The sequence below is a fragment of the Pollachius pollachius genome (genome assembly GCF_949987615.1).
Source record: "Pollachius pollachius genome assembly, chromosome: 7".
NCBI lineage: Eukaryota > Metazoa > Chordata > Actinopteri > Gadiformes > Gadidae > Pollachius > Pollachius pollachius.
Window position 1 is genome coordinate 19,341,112 of NC_136940.1, and position 20,556 is coordinate 19,361,667.

Below are 20,556 nucleotides of genomic sequence, written 5' to 3' on the forward strand. Positions count from 1 at the left end.
CTATCTAAGGAGTTATGTTTCCCTACTCCCCAACAAACAACAGACTCCTAGGATGGGTATTCTATTTTGAGTTCATGATTAATAGTCTTCTGATTTCCTTCAGATTAGCCAAATATCAAACATGAGAAAACCTTACGCATGTAAGGGTCAAGAAGGGTTAAGATCAGGGTAAGGATTGTGTTTCATTGGGAATTCACGTTGTGATATTTTCTCTGCATTTACCAATAGACAGAGCACATTTGTTGGGTTCATTGTAACCGTTTGCAGAGGCATGATTATGAATATGCGTTTGGACAGTGGGAGTTTGATTTCAGATCAGCTCACTAGGCAGTTGAACAGGTCTCAAGGCACTTGCTTTGCTTACGATTTCATTTTTTAATTATTTTTTTTAAATACAGGTTATGTTCATTAAATAAGTAAAAAGGGACTTTTCTAAGCCATTACTTCATTACCCAATTGTGGCTCACTCTTAGTGATTCTAATGTATTGACAATCAGTGGCTACTGGTGATCAAAAATGTTGAACTTGGTAGATTTGATTTCCTGTATTCTGGTGCATTTTGGGGATGGCCACTACCTATTACCTATAACCTACTATTCATTCAGATTCATAGCCTACATCCTGACTTGCAGGGCCTTGACAAGCTTGCACTGCATATACAGAGCTACTTTATGGCCATTCCACCAGCCATTGCTATTTGACCCATTGTTGTTATTCTGATATTGAGAAAAATCGTGATCACTGTCCATTTTTTGTGAGTCTCAATGTCTACTGCAAATCCAGTTAGAAATATGGGACAGTTGCTTCATTTTGTTTATTTGCTACCGGCCGAAAGACTAAATTAATCTGTAACTTACTTGCTCCTTTTAAGTATAACATTGCTTGGAGTTCAATTCCTCCACTGAAATGGGTGGAAAGTGCTTACAACGCTCTGCTAGTTAGCGATCTGTATCTCTTCTCTCCATGTAGTTGTGTTGTGCGAATGCTGCTGAGGGAGGTAGCCTATTTGATGGATTCGCTGAATTGTCAGATCATGTGGTGATAACAAAAAAGAAAAGCGATACCATTGGCCTGCACGCACGCCCGCATGCACACACACACACACACACACACACACACACACACACACACACACACACACACACACACACACACACACACACACACACACACACATACACACACACACACGCAGTACAAATGAATGTGTCCTAATAACCTGTAAAAGTAGTTGCCTAATTAACTGAATCACAATAAAACATTTACAAAGTATGGTATGGAAATCCTATTGGTCGACAAAAGGCAGCCTTTTAATATTTTATGAAGAAATATTGTTAAGCCGCTTCGTAGATCATTTGAGCGGAGATAATCAGTAAAATATATGAAAGATCTGTAGGAAATGTGTTTAATCGGGTTCATGAGATTTGTAGTCAAGAATATGCTGGCCACTTACAAATACTTTCTCAATTTACAAATTCAACTGACTTTTACAATGCCACATTTGTTTAAAAACTTGCAAAGTGCTGTGTTTCCTGAAAGATCATCTTTTGTAGATATGTTGTTTTCTGTGTCACTTGGTATCATGTGGTATCATTCTGCTGGATGGTATCATGTTTGGTTGGCAAACATAACGTTGCATTCACATGTGAGCATCAGTTCATACATATGGAGGCGAAACATTGCAATTTATGAGTGTGTTGTTGCACTATTCACCTCGTGTGTTTATCAAATGAGGCTCGTCTGGTCTTGTTTAGATTTGGTAAGCCAATACCTTCAGACAAACGCTGTGCTGGCCAACGAGACAATGTCTCTATGCTCCAGTTTGCATTGATGTGGGATATTTAGTCAATCAATGGGCTAGGAGGAAGTCTATACACTCTATTTCGTGGGCTGCTTCAGCTAAACACCCTAGATATTCATATCTCACTTTTGGCTCTGCTCTTTATTTGGTTTCCTTACCACTCTGTCGGTGGGTGGGATCCAAGCAAAGGGGGGTCCAAGACGAAAAGGGATGAATCTGAAAATGGTGCCAAAGCAATTAGCAAAGGAACATATGTCAACATTAGCGTCAACATTCTTCTATTTTACTCTTGTACATTTAATTCAGATATTAATGTACTTCGAAGTCTGGACCTCAAGAGCATTAAAGAACCTCATATGTCCACACATACCTACTCTAGAGGGAGAATTAAGTGGCCCAGGCTTTCATTTCATAAAAAATAAGCTGCAACAAGTTAGCAGCCTGTAACTGAAGGTTAAACTTTTTTTTTTTTTTTTTTACCCTCCGACGTGACAAATTGCCATCAAATTGCCATCAGTGCATTTCAAAAAAATCCACTGAATATTTACAGAGAACATATGCCTGGAACCACTCAAATGAATGCTTAGTGTTTGCCAAATAGTGGGCGATGGATTTAAAGTGAGAGGGCTTTAAAGTGCAGCATTGATAAGTGACTCATCTCGCAGGGCATAGGTATAGCATCGTCAGGCTAGTGAGATGACTGAATGTACATTTCCGATATCAAGGGCGCTTGCGTGCGGATCATCAACCAGACATGAGCAGTGTGGGTTGGAAGAGAGAATAAAAGTTAGCTTCATTACTTCATTACTCTCCTCCGGCTCTGTACAGAGTTAAATGTGTTGTTCTGTCTGTGTGTGACGTGTCGGTCAGTTGAAGTGATGCTCAATATGTGTTTTTCATTTCCCCCTCACTGCTGGTCTCCGTTAGTTGTGTCATGGCGTCTTCGAGCAGTGACTCGTTGACTTCATCACCAACCTACTCAATGAAACTGCCTCAAGTAAAAGGTTTAGCTTATTTATTTTGCCAAAGTGTCAAAGTTTTCAAACATGTCCTTCAAAACTTAAGAATGAGCGTATCTTGTTTAATCATCCATGACTAGAACATGGGTTGAAAGGGTACGAGTCACTTCACCCAAGGGGGAGCTAAAGACATTCCAAAGCTGTTGAGTGCTGCTTTAGCAGGGCTTCGACTGGCATCGTTGTTGTAGCAGCACTAATTCAGTGACTCTGTATTTCATCAACTGTATCTCGTATGGCACCTGTAAGGATTTGCCGCTCATCATGTGCAGAGCATGATGGGAATCTTGCCATTTTCCTTAGGTCTTTCTCTTTTATTTTTTTAATATATATATATGCATGTCTGTGTTTATGGTAGGGTGAGAATCGTCAACATGTTTTAAATGAATGCAGACTCTCTCTTCCAAAAATAAATATGTTACTTTCCTGTCAAAAAAGACAGCTGTCATTTTTGTGCATGCATCATAAACTTTGTAGCAACACTTGCTATTACGTCAACAAATTGGCCACTCTGTGCAAATAATGCAAGAACTGTTTACTTTATAGAGAATGTATGGAGAAAAGTCACTAAAAAGTAATACAGTCAGTCTGAATCATAAAATAGCAATTCATTAAAATGTGAGTATTTAATATATTTCTATCAAGTGGTAATTCTAGGCAATACTCTTCCGTCCTCCATTAATTACTGTATTCTTTCATTTATTGCTGTACAACTGGTTTGCCCAGTGGTTAGCCCTGCTGCCTCCCAGCAAGAACTTGCTGGGTGTAAACCCTGGGGGTGGACCTTTCTGTGTGGAGTTTGTATGTTCTCCCCAAGTTCATGTTAGTTTCCTCCAGCTGCCTTTCCTCCCACACCACAAAAACTGGTTCATTTCTGACCCTGGCCATAACAAAGGCAAATCACCTGGATTTACCTCACGTGTGAACCGAAATTAGACATATAACTTATTCTCAAAGGAGAAATCCGGTTTAAAATGGATCTGGGATATGTTTAATATGATAACAAGTTGTGATGTTCGTTTGGGAGCAAAATAGCGCATGTAGACACATTCTTAATATAGCTATTGGTAGAATAGCTAGGTGGTCAGATCTTTCAATCTCCTTCTGAATTTGGCCGCTCAAACAGATCACTCACCGCTAGTTCGCAGCCGGGGAGGAAGCCATGGCCTGTTATATTTTGTCTGCATCGCTACCAGACCAAGGCCTTGATCGTCTGAGGGCTTGCATAGACGAGAGAGATAGATAGAGATTGTGATCAGTACCATGGGACACCCTTGTAGATCTTTGAGGTTTACAAAACCGAGTTCCTCAAGCAACACGCAAAATTAATAAAAAATATTTTTTGAGTTAGTGATTTTTTTCTATGCTGCACTGTAGAAATTTGTGAAATCGTTACTGCAATGATGTGAAACTGTGTTATATATGACAAGTGAACATTTTTGAAGGATATGTCAGACAGCAATGGTCGACTTAGGAAAACAAATCATCTTTTCATCCACCATCAAATTAACACCATCAAACTTAATGCTATTAATTAGTGACTGAAAGCTGGCACTTTCAGTGACTTGCCCTGAAGTCCCGTGGCATCTGTCTTCTAAAATAAGTAGCATTGTGTGTATGCACATAGAATAGCATTATCATATTAGGTTCTGCTGGCCTGGGGGACAAAGCATAGTCTCAATAGTATTCACTGATGGCAGACAGAAAGCCCATATCATAAAGTCTATTTCGCCTTATCCGACTCTGTTACTCACTCTGTTTCACAATCTCTCTCTCTTGCACCCACAGTTTCTCTCTCTCTTACACACTCACTTACTCTGCACTTATGCACTTGGAGTGATGTGCCAAATCCCTACGATTAGGAGGCATTTATTGCATGTTCAGGTTATTTTCTTCCACTGCCATTTGCCAAAATAAATTGGTAAGAGGTAAGTCCAAGAAAGCATTTTCGCTTCACCTCATTGTTGCCTAGTATTTTCTGACTATTTCTACATATTTGTTGCAGCGTGTCTCACTTTTATGTCTTAAAGAGGAGCATTGCTGGTTCACTAGCATCTGCCACCAAGACCCTGACACACCAAATTGGCCTTCGGTCAAAGTCGCTGTTACTGAGTATCAGCCGTAATTGATGTGGCTTTTTTGCAGATTGAACCAGTTGAACCAGCCAGGGGTTGTTGGTGAGCGAAATCTCTCCTATTAGTTTTCCATTGAATTTCTGCATGTGAAGAGAAGCAGGTCTGGGCAGGGCAGCTAAATGTAGAAGCCCCAATCGGTGGCCGGGCCGGCGCTGAACATGGGGGCATGTCATGGTATTATATTATAGACACTAATATTTATAGACACTAATATTTGGCACTAATAGCTTTAGTATGAACTGCAAAGAGCAAACCAGACAAAATACACCCAGTAGGAACTATGTAGGAATGAGGATAAGCAGAAATGGAGTGGAGAAGAGTGCTCAGTAGTCTTGAATACATAAATATATATTATTGTATTGGTTTACCAAGGTGAAACCATTAACCATAAACAATTGACATTGTAACTATTGTTTAAATGGTAAATCAAAACAAATCTGTGCATCTGTACAAATGCCATGGAATAATTAATATTTTCTGCAATATATGGCATGCTTGCTGTGGGTTTTGGTATCATATTTTTTTTTATCAGATATCAGTGGCATGCTCTGATAGGCGTATTTAGTCTGGATTGAGACTGTTATCAGATACCACTATCTGCACCTGTGCTCCCCTACTTAAACCCAACAGCCATACATGCCATGGTCAGAATAATGTTCAATCTCAGTGGTCACAACGTGTTTGCCGTCAGTTGGGCTTGGGGTGGGCTGTGTTTTCTTTCAGCGTTGGCAGCTTACAAGTCTCTGTGTTGAGGGTTCAATGTGACTAACACTGTGTAAGTCACACTTGCAGCCAACAGACCTCAAGTCATCCCCAGGCCACTGCCACAGTGCGTTAGTTATGGTGCAGCGGGACGTTTGGGCCTCCCTCAGACGTAAAGGATTGAGTTAAAGAGACCGCTTCCGCAGCTGTGTAGGAGAACCACGGGAGTCGTTCAAGACCAATTATGAGTCTGCTACTTTAATGTACCAGGAAATCAGTTATAGGGTTTATACATCACACTGCATCATGGGATTATTTGTTAGCAATAATCTGTCATTTTGTGATTCATCGACAGATAGTAAATTGAAATCCCCCCCAAAGAAACCTGTATATTTGTATGGACCTATAACACTGTAAGTGTGTACAGGATTTTCTTCTGAAAAAGGAGGAAGAGAAATGCTTTCTCATTTATGTGTGAACCAGGCTTAAGCATAGTACCTGTGCCCTGGCACATGAAAGAAACAGACCCATAATTATTGTTTTACTGTTTTATCCTAGGATTATTTCACAGGCCTCTGTGAAAATGTCCATAAACTTGGCTAAGGAGTGTGTTTTAGTTTGTCAGTGTCAAGGGAAAGGGATAGACAATCAACTTTTAATTTGTTCTTATTTTAGGGATAAGACAGTTACCAAGGTGTATTTTGCCTTCCGTCGCAGTGAACTATTTTAAAACACCAAAAAGAGGCTTTAGCATTTTTAATGTATGAGTATATGTATTATTTTGCCTGATGCCTTATTTATCACAATCAATGCTGCAATTTATATAATGCTTAGCCTGTGTAGCTATGGTTCGCTGGACACTGAATGTGAGAAAAAAGATTTCCAAATTACTGTTAATCGTTTATGTTAAATGCAATGCAGTCCACAAGCCAACCCTAATAAACAAGTCCAAATAAACAATTTGTCCAGAGTTGCGAATGTAAATATGTGAAAGCACTGATAATGACTCTGTGAAATGATTAATGTATACAATTTGGGTGACGTGTTTAGCAGAACCACACGCTCCCCTAGCCCTACAAAGAATTGCTTTTGGGTGTGTATGTATGGTTCTGGTGGGGAGGAATGGTGCAAATGCTCTGTTAATCAACGCCTCTTTGATATCTCTGATTAAACACACTGATTGCAAGTGAATCTATTCCTAAGAGGGAGAGAGTATGGCCACGCTGCATGAGAGATGTAAATCCATTCACCTTTGAGAACACACAAACTGAAATCCACAGCTTGACTAGCACTCTTAAACCACCTAGACTTGATTACTTAGGGGAAACTGCACTAAGTGAAATAATGGTTACCCAAAGCAGCAGTAGCACTGGCCATTCAATCCCATTCTCCACTCAAAATACCTCCCTGTAGAGCTTAATAAGCATATGTCACCCTATACAAATTAGTCAATGACATTTTCAAGCATCTTCCTAGGATGGAAGTTGCCGGAAGATGCTGTGAGGCTCAGTTAGAGCAAGCGAAAGCCCAGATTAAGCTCCCTGTTCGTCTGCATGACACGCTTTTGTTTGAGGCCGATTGTTTGCTCGGTATACTGTAGATAACGATTGATCAATCACATATTCACGAAAGTGTGTTCGACGACCTCTAATCTTCAGGTTGCTAGTGGCATGCCGCAGCATGTGTATATTTATTGTCTTCCCATCACTCATCTGTTCTTCTTTTGGGGACTTCCAGTTCCAGGATACTTTCAGGAGCGAGCGAAGATACGGGCTAATGAAATTTTCACAACCCAGCAGATGTAGGCTGTGGAGCATGGCACTGTGTCTCGGTCCCGGAGAGCAGGTCAATCCAGGGGAGAGGTTGGCAGTTCCTGGAAGATAAAGGAAGCCCCTCTTGCTAAAGAGGTGAGGCTGGCACGCTGTTCCTCATGTCAAGGCAAAGAAGAAAAACACGTACCAGAAACCATTCTTGTATCAATGGTATCTTTGTCAATTATTCTAAACCATCAACTCATTGCCGTCAATTGAAATGTGTTTTGCATTGCCATTGCATGTATTTGAACACCCAAAACAACCAATGTTCTTTACAAGCGTCTTTCTCTCTACCTTTTTTTATTTTGTTATTTAGCTATCTTTCCTTCCTCCCCTTTGACCTTTCTATTCAGTCTGTCTTGTGGACTACAAAATTGACCTTTTCCCACCTGCTCCCACTGCATGATGAGATGGCCCTGGCTGCCACGGCTTCCATTAACCCCTCCCCCCCCACACCCAATACCCTCAACCCCTCATCCCCCCAAACAAAGCTCCCAATGCAGCACACTAACTTTTAGCCCACAGGATTTCCCTTCATCTCCATTTTATTAGATAAAGCCCAACTTCCCCAGAGCCTACTATCTCTAGGTTATACTTTATATTGAGTGTTGAGTGTGTTTGTTGGTGTGTGTATGCATTACTTAACATTGTGCTCCAATGGAAATTAGAGGAAAGGTGGAACCAAAGTGGAAAGAAAGATTTGACTGGGGTAATTCATATAAGGGCCGCTTTAGCGTAAACAAGACAAAGTGGAACCACCGTATTAGTATGCATGGCACGTGTTAATGCAGAGACGGAAGCGTAAAGTCCCTGACAAATTCATCTTTCCGGTAGAGCCTTCTTCCTCCTATGCTCACCCAACAGACATGGCCACCACAGCGCTTTACATATCGGTCTGTTTTGTGTTTGCTGGTTTTCACCCATATTCATACATCACATGATGACGATGACTTGTGAATGCACTGGGATCACTGTCGATTGCTTTAGATTTTTTCTGTTAAATACTGCAATCCAATTGTCTACAAATTGGCTGCAGTCCTTCTTCCCATGGCCTTTTCTTACCTGAAAATCGTTCCATTCCATCCTTCCATCCAATCCATCAGCCATCCGGCCAAGAGTGCATCATTGAGTCTTTGCCTTCCAATTTTCTTTTCACTACCCTTTGCTTCTCCAATGGCTGTGGAGGGGATGGGCGTGGCAATTGCCTATGTCCTGTAACTTCCCATTTACTAAATTCCACTTATCTCTCTGGCTCTTTGTCTCTCTCTCTCTCTCGCTCTCTCTCTCTCTCTCTCTCTCTCTCTCTCTCTCTCTCTCTCTCTCTCTCTCTCTCTCTCTCTCTCTCTCTCTCTCTCTCTCTCTCTCTGTGTCTCTCTCTGTCTCCCTCTCCCTCTCCCTCTCTCTCCCTCTCTGCCTCTGCCAGTGAGGTTGGAGTATTATCCCGAGGAGACCGGGTGAATCATGATTGACTGGCAAGGGAGGAGGAAGACATATTAATCAAGAGGCCACAGCGCTGCACTGCCATAATGCAAATAGAGTGTTAATTGAGTGCTGGATGGCTTTGAATTATGACTGCAGCTTTTCACTTCAATCAATGCACATCACAACAATAGGCTGACAGGACAGCACTGTGGTGTACTGCTGCGATGCTGTGAGCAAGAGGAATTCATCCCATAATGCACCGTACCTATAGCCATAGCCCTCTATGTATTGGTTGTGAAGCTTGTGTTGTTACAGTGGGGGCCTTGTTTGAAGAGCTTTACCCCTAAATCATAAGTCTATAATTTTTGATTAAATATCAGCCTATGGTCGCTTATAAATACTGATTTGTTTTTCATGTTTGTTTTCAGACTGCAGTTGTTGATTTACTTGTGATTTTGTACTATATTTGCGGCAACAATCTTAATACATTAGTTACTTGATATATAGTGATACATGAGAGATGAGATCACACCAAACCAGAGTGAACCAAAATGTAACTACTGAAACGGGTGTAGGTTGTCAGTCACCGACTCTGTCATAATTGGTTTATTACCCACCCATTTATTTCAAAGCCATTACAGCAGGGTTGACAAACACATTGCTGCCTCTGTCTTTTTGTTTTTGTATCTTGGGGGGGGGGGGGGGGGGGGGGGGGTTTCAAAGACCTCAATCAAATAATTTTTAATGGTTAGATAGCAGCTCCGTTACCACCAGGCTCAGACAGTCATCTGATGAACACGCCATCACTTTTCTCCGTAACTTGTACATTGTTTCCCACTTTGGAGCAGCTTTCAGTGATTTGAAGAAGGCTTCAGCAAAGCAGGACCCTCCACACCATGAGCAAAACTCTGGATGTTTCTCTTCACAAGCAGCCAAAGCTGACACGCACGTAGTTAAAGACGCCGAAATTTCGGGTTGTCTCTTCTCTTCACTTTTCTTTGGCAACTGAGTGGATTCCATATACTGTGTCAATCCTGAGAAGTCAATAACGTGTGATTCACAAAGTCCTTGATGCCGACCCCTCTTTTGTTGACTACTTTTTCAATCTGTCACAAAATGTCTTGAGATAGAAGGAAACGTCTATTAAGCCTATTGTTATAAAGAGGCGAAACAAATTCTTCTATAAAGAGTACCTGGGCAATATTTGTTTTTGACTGGGTATTAAATCTAACTTGCCCTCAAAGATCAGGTACAATCTGGCTTTATTAAGAAAGATATGCACATTTTTATCCATCATCCATGCCTATGTATGTCTAGGCTGACCCAGGATAGGCAATTCAATTCTCAGTACGTTCAGTCACCACTTGGAGCAGGGAGCTTTCTGTTTGGATAAGCAGCAGCTTATGTGCCTTATGAGATGATCTGCCCATGTATTGCGTTGACTTTCATAGCATCTCCAATTGGGTTTTTGTTGTCTGTCACAAAAATACATTAAAATCCATTCATTAATTAATTCCTTCATTTCACGTAATCTGATTGGCCAGAGGGTGTATTCTTTTTCTGTGAAATTGTCTTGCATGTCAGATTGGTGGAGTTGTCGACAGTTCAAACATAAGTCTTTTGCACTTCTGCTCCCAGCCTATATGGAAGCCAATTGGTTATTGTTTTTTAACAAATATACAGTATTTAAAAGCAATTCATAAACATAGCACACTAATTTTAAGATCATGAGTGGGGTGCACACCTGCATTGTTTTGACTGGATTATTATTTCCCTATTGAATGTAAAATGTGAAACTATTAAAGGTGGCATATTATACCGCCAGTGTGGTCAGCCATTACAAGCCGCTTTGAAAATCAAAAGTGGGCGTGTCCACCTAGATGAGTGCTGGATAGATCAGTCTACCAGCCTCCCCAGTGGACTGTAGCAAACATTGCAAATGGCTTGTAATGGCTGATCACACACACATATTTCACCTTTAAGTATTTGTTCTTGTAGGTATCACAGAGCGAGAACTACAAATTGAACTCATTACTTAATTATTAATTCTTATTATTTCCCCTCAGTCGTCATTCTCTCATTAGCACACTTTCATTAAATGTTGTGGTACTGTAATGATGGCACAAGTCAATTCTTCTCTGTAAAACAAATCACCCACATTTTCATTTGGCTCAGATGTGGGGGTTTGTTGTGAACCAGAAACTATGACACTGCTCTGAATTTGAGCAACCTTCTGCTTCTTAACTCTGACTCACAGGAAAGGCTGGGAAAGAAGAGGATTTTTACATTAATAGCAATGTACCATTTATTCCAAAACCCCTCTTGTTGGAAATCCACTGTATTTGTTTTTGTATTTTCAATTATTATCATGTAAGTATTATAGTTTATTTCAGAGATGGCATCATTGAGACCTATAAGGCCTAAAAGTTAATATATCATGTAGTAACATCTATTGAAATGTTAGTATGTTAGTCAAGTTTTCATTAATCATAAAGGGTTTATCTTTCTATTCTACAAGAAATTGATATTCTATAGTGATGATGAAATATAATGCGATCGTATCTTTGCAATTCTATCTGTCATTGCTGTGATTCCTGAATGGAACTAGTTCATTTCCACACCTCTGTCCTTGGATTACTTAACCAAAACATGGATGATGACACCCACCCACATGCATGCGTTTCTGTGACTGGCCGAGCCTGAGGTAAAGAGAATTGATTTTTTAGAGATATGGGAATAATGACATTCCATGGAATGAACAAATGGATTTTAGGGAAGGCAGGCAGTGCGTTAGCAGGTGTAATTTTCAATGGCAATCACAATGAAGGTCACATGGTCACAGTATCTCGGTATGAAACCAAGATAATTGAGTAATCAGGAATATAAGTCGGACAAGATTTCCCTCATGACCGGTTAGGAACACTTGCGTGTGTGTGTGTGCGTGCAATGGGGACTGGCTGGAGGCCATAATGTTTGGTTAATGGTAATCCATATATCCGATATTCTCCAAAGTAGACAAAAAAAGTAAGTGCACAGCTGTTAAGACAAGCCCAAACATCTTTTACATTAAATATCAATTCATGATAAAAAAAATATACCCACATTCAAAATGGCCCAGTTTTCAGTAAATTATTTTGTTCTTAAACATTTTTGTTTTTCTTTCACTTCAATTTCGTGGTTAGTAGTAGAAATGTCACTGGGAGGCAATTACATTGCAGAAGATAGATGAAGTGTAGAGCAACAACCATAATACATATAACGTTTATATTCTCTTTGATTTCAACATGGAGGAATCAACAGTGGAATGAAACAAAAGCCTTTTACACAATAAAACAATAAATTCATTTTCCCAACAAATGACTGCGCCAGCCTTTATCAGCTTACGGGAGAGCAAAACCAGCCACACACTCCAAGAGGAAGCATGGACACAGGGGAGTCCCGATGATTACAGGTGGGGGCACAGACTCATCAGGGTCACTATCAGCCAATACAGCAGTAATTGCTTAGCGACAACACACTTTATTATGCTGCATAAGCTGTTCAGATAAAGTTGGCTTGCTTCACAAAGTGCTATAATGCAGGACACCAACCATGGGTGGTATTCCTCCCCCCTTGTGCTTTTCTTTTTCTTCGACACATTTTCTGCCGACATGAGCTATGGCTTAGCACTTCTCTCTTTTAATGGAAAGTTAACATGAGAGTTCAGATTTTGAAGTGATTTAGTGTTTTATGTTCGTACACACAAACTGCATTGTGGGAGTGTGTGGCTGATGGCTGGTTTAAGCAGCCTTACCTGGCCTGAGTTGGACCAAACTCTGGGGCTGGCTGAGGCTGCAGAGCTGTTGCACATTGAGCAATCAACGTGCACAGGTTAGACCAGCCATCAGCACACACACTCAAGGAGATCTCCTGCATGGCAACATGGAGCACAAGGTCATGTATTACCGTCTACAATGCTTCAAAATGAACCGGTCGTCCAACACCACCAACCTCTCTTTAGGAGCCCAGTTTAAGTCACCTAGGTGGCGTGTAGCACTGATATTGCTACATATTATACCAAGTACGTTACTATTTTGTACGTAGCTTCTCTGGGGGCACATAGTAGAATAAAAAACCCTGATGTATAAATCCGTATTTCTAAACCTCGGATTCCGAAACCGTGTGAACAGTTTTTTGAACTGTTTTCTCGGATTCCCATTTCGTGCGCATGGATTTGGTTGGTTCTACCCAGCAGGGATTCCCCATGAGCATTGTGACGGCTGGTCTTACACAGGCTTCATGCATGAGTATACGATATATTCAAGATTAGGCAAACACAGCGTTTTAGTCTGAGATTTGTTTATTTTTATTCAAATATCATGTTAAAAGATAAACCCTACATTCAGTCATTCATACTGTATAGAGGCCGGAGTCCCTACTGTGTAGAACAAACCAAATCCGTGCGCACGGTTGGGATAACCGTGCGGTTTTGGAATCCCTCAATTCCAAAAATCTGAGGGAACCGTTTACAAATCCCTGCAAACAGATTTATACGTAAAGCTATTTTTTTCTACCATGTAACCCCAATGGTATCCATACTTATATCTTACTCGATGAGCATTGCCTTTTATATCTGCATCCTGACTTTGCATCTTGGATTGTACGTCTCAGACGGTGAGGGTCTTGTTGTCCTTTAATCTGATAGCTCCTGATTCCTATGGTTACCGTTGTCAAACGGTGCACCTCACTGTAAATTGTTTAATTCAGCCTGTTTCTGACTCACTACTCTTTTTTGGGAATTTAAGGCAGTGAACAGCCTTTTGTGCTCTCCAACAAAAGCGGGACGTTACAAATGCCATAATCACATCAAACTGCTCTGTATTTACGTTTTCTGGTAAAAACCTTTCGTTCTGTAGCCTCTGTTTGCATTGGTTGTCTGTGTTGATACGACCATAATCACAATCAAAATGATCTTTCAAACCTAGCTCCAGGGTTGGACAGCAATGTCACCAAAGTATGTCGGATCATACCCCACTCAATTCTGAACAATTAGTTAATGAGTGGTTAAGACCATTTTAAACAGTTATTATAGTAATTTGCATTTTTTTGCACTCTATCTTTTGGTTGATATTCAATTACACCAATTTTGAATTTATGAACACATTTAACAGTCAAAAATGTAGTCATCTAATAAACTCTGAAGCATATTAAATTCATGGAGATTTTATTTTGTACCTTGAATTCACGCTACAAGCTCTCAGCGCTACACATGCAACCATTTCTAGAAGGGCTTTATCTCATTATGTTGGGGTCCTTCTCATGGAATGTATAATGGCAGCCGCCCGTCTGTTGTCACATCTCTGGAGATATTTGGGGATTTTATGAAAGACCTTTGCTTTACTTGTCTCCTCGTTCTTATACAACCAGGGGAGCAGCAGCTATTTACCATTGAGAAAGATTGAGCAGGTGGATCACTGGAAAGATTTGTGTGAGATAGAGTAGGTTTATACTGCCAACATGGCAGTGTTTTGATCCAGCAGATTGATGCATCGATTGTTTGTTGTCTAATACTAGGGTTACTCGATGAATTACCTGAAGACAGTTGGAAAGCTGCAACTTAAAGGTGCTATAGATATGATTTATTATTTGAGTGTAATGTTAGAAATGGCATAGCCATCCTTCAGCTATCAACAAGTTCAACGCGTTGTGAGAATATTGCCTGCCTCTGTATGAGGTAATTTAGATTTGAGACAACTCCCCGATCATTTCTGAAAAATCAGGGCATCTTTTCCATGATTGGTTGGGGGACTCCATATTAGCTGTCAATCACGGGTCTGGGAAATGCAATACTTCTCAATGACAGAGAAATGTAGGGGTGCGGGGGAGGGGAAGCTGAGAGGGTTGGATCGTTTTTTCTGGTTGTTTAGTTTTAAAATATTTTTCTGTTCCGCTCTGAAATCTCACCTACAGCACCTTTTAACTGAAGCATATCAGTGTATTTATAATCAGCACAGAATATATTTACACACCTATGCACATTGACTCTCATGGGGTGCATTAGAAAGTAGCCGATGACAACCCAGTAAGAATCACTCATGTTGTCGCCTGGCTTGAGTAGGTCTGTACGAGGCCGGGGGGGGGGTTAGGAGAAAGATGAGCTTTGGGTTAGCTCTGGGCCGATGCACACTTGATTTGCACCTCGGAGGTTTAGCCGGGCATAGTGTCCCCGGCCCGCTCCCTGGTGCTGACCCCTGTCTAAGCCCTGTGAGAGTCTACAGGGTTTCAGGGTCCATAAGGCAAGCTGCAGCGCTCCTTCCCTCAGACACCTATAATTGAAGGAGGTTCATTAGATGCTGATCCTGATCCCTGAAGGGGATTGACTTCACGCCGAGTAGGGAATTAAGACAGGGATTTTACGGGGCTTTGGCTCCTGCAGCCATGTCCTCGCCTGCTCGTGTACTTGAGACTCGGCCGGCCTTTGCTGCCGTAATACCCATGTTATTAGTGAGCGGGTTATCATGAGCTGAGCCGCTTTTTCTTTGGGTGGGGTCTAGTGACAAGAAAGTTGGTCGGAGTCGACGCACCCCCTTGACTTTATGTGTTTTATACATAGGTGTGTGATGTGTTTGAAAAAAACAGAAGACTTCACTCTTGCTTCCTCGTACACAAGCGGCGGGAATGTTGCTATGATCCCTTTACCTACAATCTAAACCTGTGATCCTACAAAGCACGTTGTTTGGGGTTTCAAAACATGATGTTCATCTTATTATTGTCAAGTGTTCCCGGAGGCATTACTAAGATGCACTGGATTTCTACCCCCATGTGTGCGTGTGTGACAGTTTTGCACGCGCACACACACACACACACACACACACACACACACACACACACACACACACACACACACACACACACACACACACACACACACACACACACACACACACACACACACACACACTTCTTCAAAGATGTACACACATTGACTTCTTCACAGACACAAAGACGGGTGGAAACCATCTTCCTTATATCTCTAAAGAGAGATGCATAGAGGGGGGCGTGGGGATGGTTAATGTTCTCATTAGCTGTTTGAATTATAACATCACTGGGTTAAACCAGCTCTGATGTATTACCTCACCCCACATACAAGCCCGCCATTGCATGTGCACAAACACTCACTCTCTCACTGTATTATACATATTCCTTTAGACAGGGGAAATGAATCAGGTAAATCAATCATATATGGGGAATTGTAAGGTTATACTATTTTAAGGTAGTGTCTGGATCATTGACCAAACTGTTGGGATGATGTAATCATGATGAAAAAATGTGCATCCCATCAAGCACAATTTTGTTACATGAAGACAGATAGACAGATAGAAGTCCCAATCCCAGAAAGGTCTCCAAGCTTAATAACAATAATGCTAGTGAGTTCTATAAGTAATGAAAGATGCCCAAAACAACCTCAAACCCAGTGGGAGAACATCCATCAGCTCTATCCTTCTGCTTTAAGCAGTATGCCTCTTACCCACTCCTGAGCTTCAGTCAGTTATATCCTTAGTGTCACACTCTGATCAGGATTTCTTACCCTTGACAAAACACACCATTTACACCGTTGAACCTTTTGTCTTATCAAATGTCTTTGAAATTGGATTTACCGTTTGCTGGCAGGCAGAGTTAAGCTATTTCAGTTGTACAAATGCTGCATTCAAGGGGCAAATTGACTGGATTCATATAGTACATATATTATAAATGCTTATGCAGTCAAACTCATGAGTTCCTTTGTATTTTCATGTCATTTCTCCTATTCGCATAACTTTCCATTTCAACAATCATGTTTTCATCTGACAAGGCATATAATGCGATATGGTAGGTTTTCGTATGTCATGGCATGTTAATTGTGTTTGTTATACAATGCTTTATTTGACCTTTATCAACATCCATTACATAGTATCAGTGCCTCACTGTTCTCTCATAGTAATCGTTTTGTTTTTTGAGTCTGACACTGTATCTCCTCTAAAGAGAAGTTTCAATATTGAAATACCATTTCCCTTTTTTCCTGCTATATACCTACTCTTAGTTTATTTGCTACTTGTCTCTGAAGTGCTTATATGCTTTTGGTATGGGTTTAAAGCAGGACGGAATGCAAAGCCTGGTGATAGCAGGGCTGTTAATCTACCTCCCTGCCTGACGTGACCCCTTCCTGAGAGAGCATATTGCCACTAAATGTGTATTTTGAGGTTAAAAACCGGACGACCACTTTAATGCAGAGGGTAATATGCAATTTCCTGCAGATCAGTGTCATGTCAAAGTGCTAAGATTAAACCATGCAGTGGATTTTCTGAAGATGTAGACAGAAAAAACAACAACCGGTAGAACGATGTGGCTGTATAAGTTGAGCAGTAGCAGCTGTATATTTTCCTCCGATCCGTCAAACAAGTGCCTGCATTTCTCTTGCACAAGCTCAAAGCTGGACCCATTGCTTGTGTGGTTTTGATGGGATGCTTTTTACTCTAAGTAAACTTTCTGCCACTTGGGCACAGCTTGGTCAGTGCCACATCACTGGTTCAGTCAGACCACTTTAGTTTAAAGTGAAACATTTATTAGTAGTCGGGGCAGCACATTTGTGTTCGGTGCTATGACTCTGTTTGTGGAAACCCCCTGCCTATCCCAGCAGCTATGCCCCACAGGCAGGGTGGGCCAATAGGGGAACAAACCCAACAGCAACATGATATCAGTGTTATGCTAGCACTGTCCAATTCATTGCAAATAAATCCAAATTTTTATTAATCAAAAAGTTTATAATGTATGCATGCACGGAGTTAAGAATATTCAGTATGCATACATAAAACATACTCAACGGTGCTTTGCCTTGATATACAGTGAGACGAGTAATAGCAATCCGCTAGTGTCCTCTGGAAGGGAACACAAAATAGGAGGAATTTGCCTCAGGAGGACTAGGATGCAATCGGTGATGCTGAAAGACTGAAAACACTGCTGTTTAATACATTCATATGGAATTGTTATCTATCCTGGTGTTACGACGCTGACCTACGCAGGAGAGTTGTGGTTGCTTCATCGCAGATAGATCACCTCCTATCTGATAATGCACTTAAACGTAAACTGCTGCTTTTAAGTGTCCTGCCGGGACAACAGTCTCAGCACGAAACTGTACCAAGGTTTAATATAACTTTTTGAAGAGTGTTTTTGGTTTTGCTATTGATGTGTAAGCCTCTCCTTCTATTTAAGCCATGATACAGTGGGTATCTTCCATAAGGGATGCTCAGTTCAATGCAGGGTCACATAAAACTAATTGCCATGGGTCATTTGGGGTATCCAATTAGCTTTTAGTGCTCATGTTTTGAGACCTCCAAGTGAGTGATTCATTCCACTGTGCCGCTGTGCCACTGTGAACTGGAACACTTCTTGAATGTTGTATTGCCATTTACAAATGTCAATATAAATAGAATGATACTTTATACAAACAATTATGTTTAATTGATTCGGGCAGCGATTGCATTTGCTAATGAACGTTGTATGAATGTAAGCCCTGACGGATATCCCCCTTCTTGTAATTCTGCGGCTGAACATCTCTCCAAAGATGACCAGGGACATTAGGCGAGGGAAAATAATTGAAGTTGTTTGACAATAATTCAATTCACTTACAGCGTTCACCCTGCATCGGGTGAGCGATTGGGCCGAATGTGTGCAGTGTGTGGCTGTGTGTCCTGTACGTGACGCTGGGTATCCAGAGCTGGGACACCAGATGGTAGAACTGAAGGTTCTAGACTCTCCTCTGCTTGCATTATTCAGGCCCATTCATCACAGGTGAAGTCCCGGTGTAACTGCGGTAATCATCCGTAAGGGTCGTTTGTTAATGCCCTATTTATGTCGCCAGAATGTAAAGGCAAAGTCCTTCTCCTTGTACAATTAACGGTCCACGTGTCACCTTGAGTGGGTCTGAGTGGCTTCGTTAGCATGGAGACCGTCCCTATCGTGTCACTATTGTTTGGAATGAACTGGAATGGATATGATCTACGCTGTTATTGCGCTATAAGCTCGATGAATGATATATATATATATATATATATATATATATATATATATATATATATATATATATATACAGTGGGGCAAAAAAGTATTTAGTCAGCCACCAATTGTGCAAGTTTTCCCACTTAAAAAGACGAGAGAGGCCTGTAATTTTCATCATAGGTAAACCTCAGCTATGAGAGACAAAATGAAAAAAAGAAATCCAGAAAATCACATTGTCTGATTTTTTAAGAATTTATTTGCAAATTATGGTGGAAAATAAGTATTTGGTCACCTACAAATCAGCAAGATTTCTGGCTGTCACAGACCAGTAACTTCTTCTTTAAGAGGCTCCTCTGTCCTCCACTCGTTACCTGTATTAATGGCACCTGTTTGAACTCCTTATCAGTATAAAAGACACCTGTCCACAACCTCAAACAGTCACACTCTAAACTCCACTATGGCCAAGACCAAAGAGCTGTCAAAGGACACCAGAAACACAATTGTAGACCTGCACCAGGCTGGGAAGTCTGAATCTGTAATAGGTAAGCAGCTTGGTGTGAAGAAATCAACTGTGGGAGCAATTATTAGGAAATGGAATACATACAAGACCACTGATAATCTCCCTCGATCTGGGGCTCCACGCAAGATCTCACCCTGTGGGGTCAAAATGATCACAAGAACGGTGAACAATAATCCCAGAACCACACGGGGGGACCTAGTGAATGACCTCCAGAGAGCTGGGACCAAAGTAACAAAGGCTACCATCACTAACACACTACGCCGCCTGGGAGTCAAATCCTGCAGTGCCAGACGTGTCCCCCTGCTAAAGCCAGTGCATGTCCGGGCCCATTTGAAATTTGCTAGAGAGCATTTGGATGATCCAGAACAGGATTGGGAGAATGTCATATGGTCAGATGAAACCAAAATAGAACTTTTTGGTAAAAACTCAACTCGTCGTGTTTGGAGGAGAAAGAATGCTGAGTTGCATCCAAAGAACACCATACCTACAGTGAATCATGGGGGTGGAAACATCATGCTTTGGGGCTGTTTTTCTGCCAAGGGACCAGGACGTCTGATCCGTGTGACGGAAAGAATGAATGGGGCCATGTATCGTGAGATTTTGAGTGAAAACCTCCTTCCATCAGCAAGGGCACTGAAGATGAAACGTGGCTGGGTCTTTCAGCATGACAATGACACCAAACACACCGCCCGGGCAACGAAGGAGTGGCTTTGTAAGAAGCATTTCAAGGTCCTGGAGTGGCCTAGCCAGTCTCCAGATCTCAACCCCATAGAAAATCCTTGGAGGGAGTTGAAAGTCTGTGTTGCCCAGCGAAGGCCCAAAAACATCATTGCTCTAGAGGAGATCTGCATGGAGGAATGGGCCAAAATACCAGCAGCAGTGTGTGAAAACCTTGTAAAGACTTACAGAAAACGTTTGACCTCTGTCATTGCCAACAAAGGGCATGTAACAAAGTATTGAGATGACCTTTTGTTATTGACCAAATACTTATTTTCCACCATAATTGGCAAATAAATTCTTTAAAAATCAGACAATGTGATTTTCTAGATTCTTTTTTTTTCATTTTGTCTCTCATAGCTGAGGTATACCTATGATGAAAATTACAGGCCTCTCATCTTTTTAAGTGGGAGAA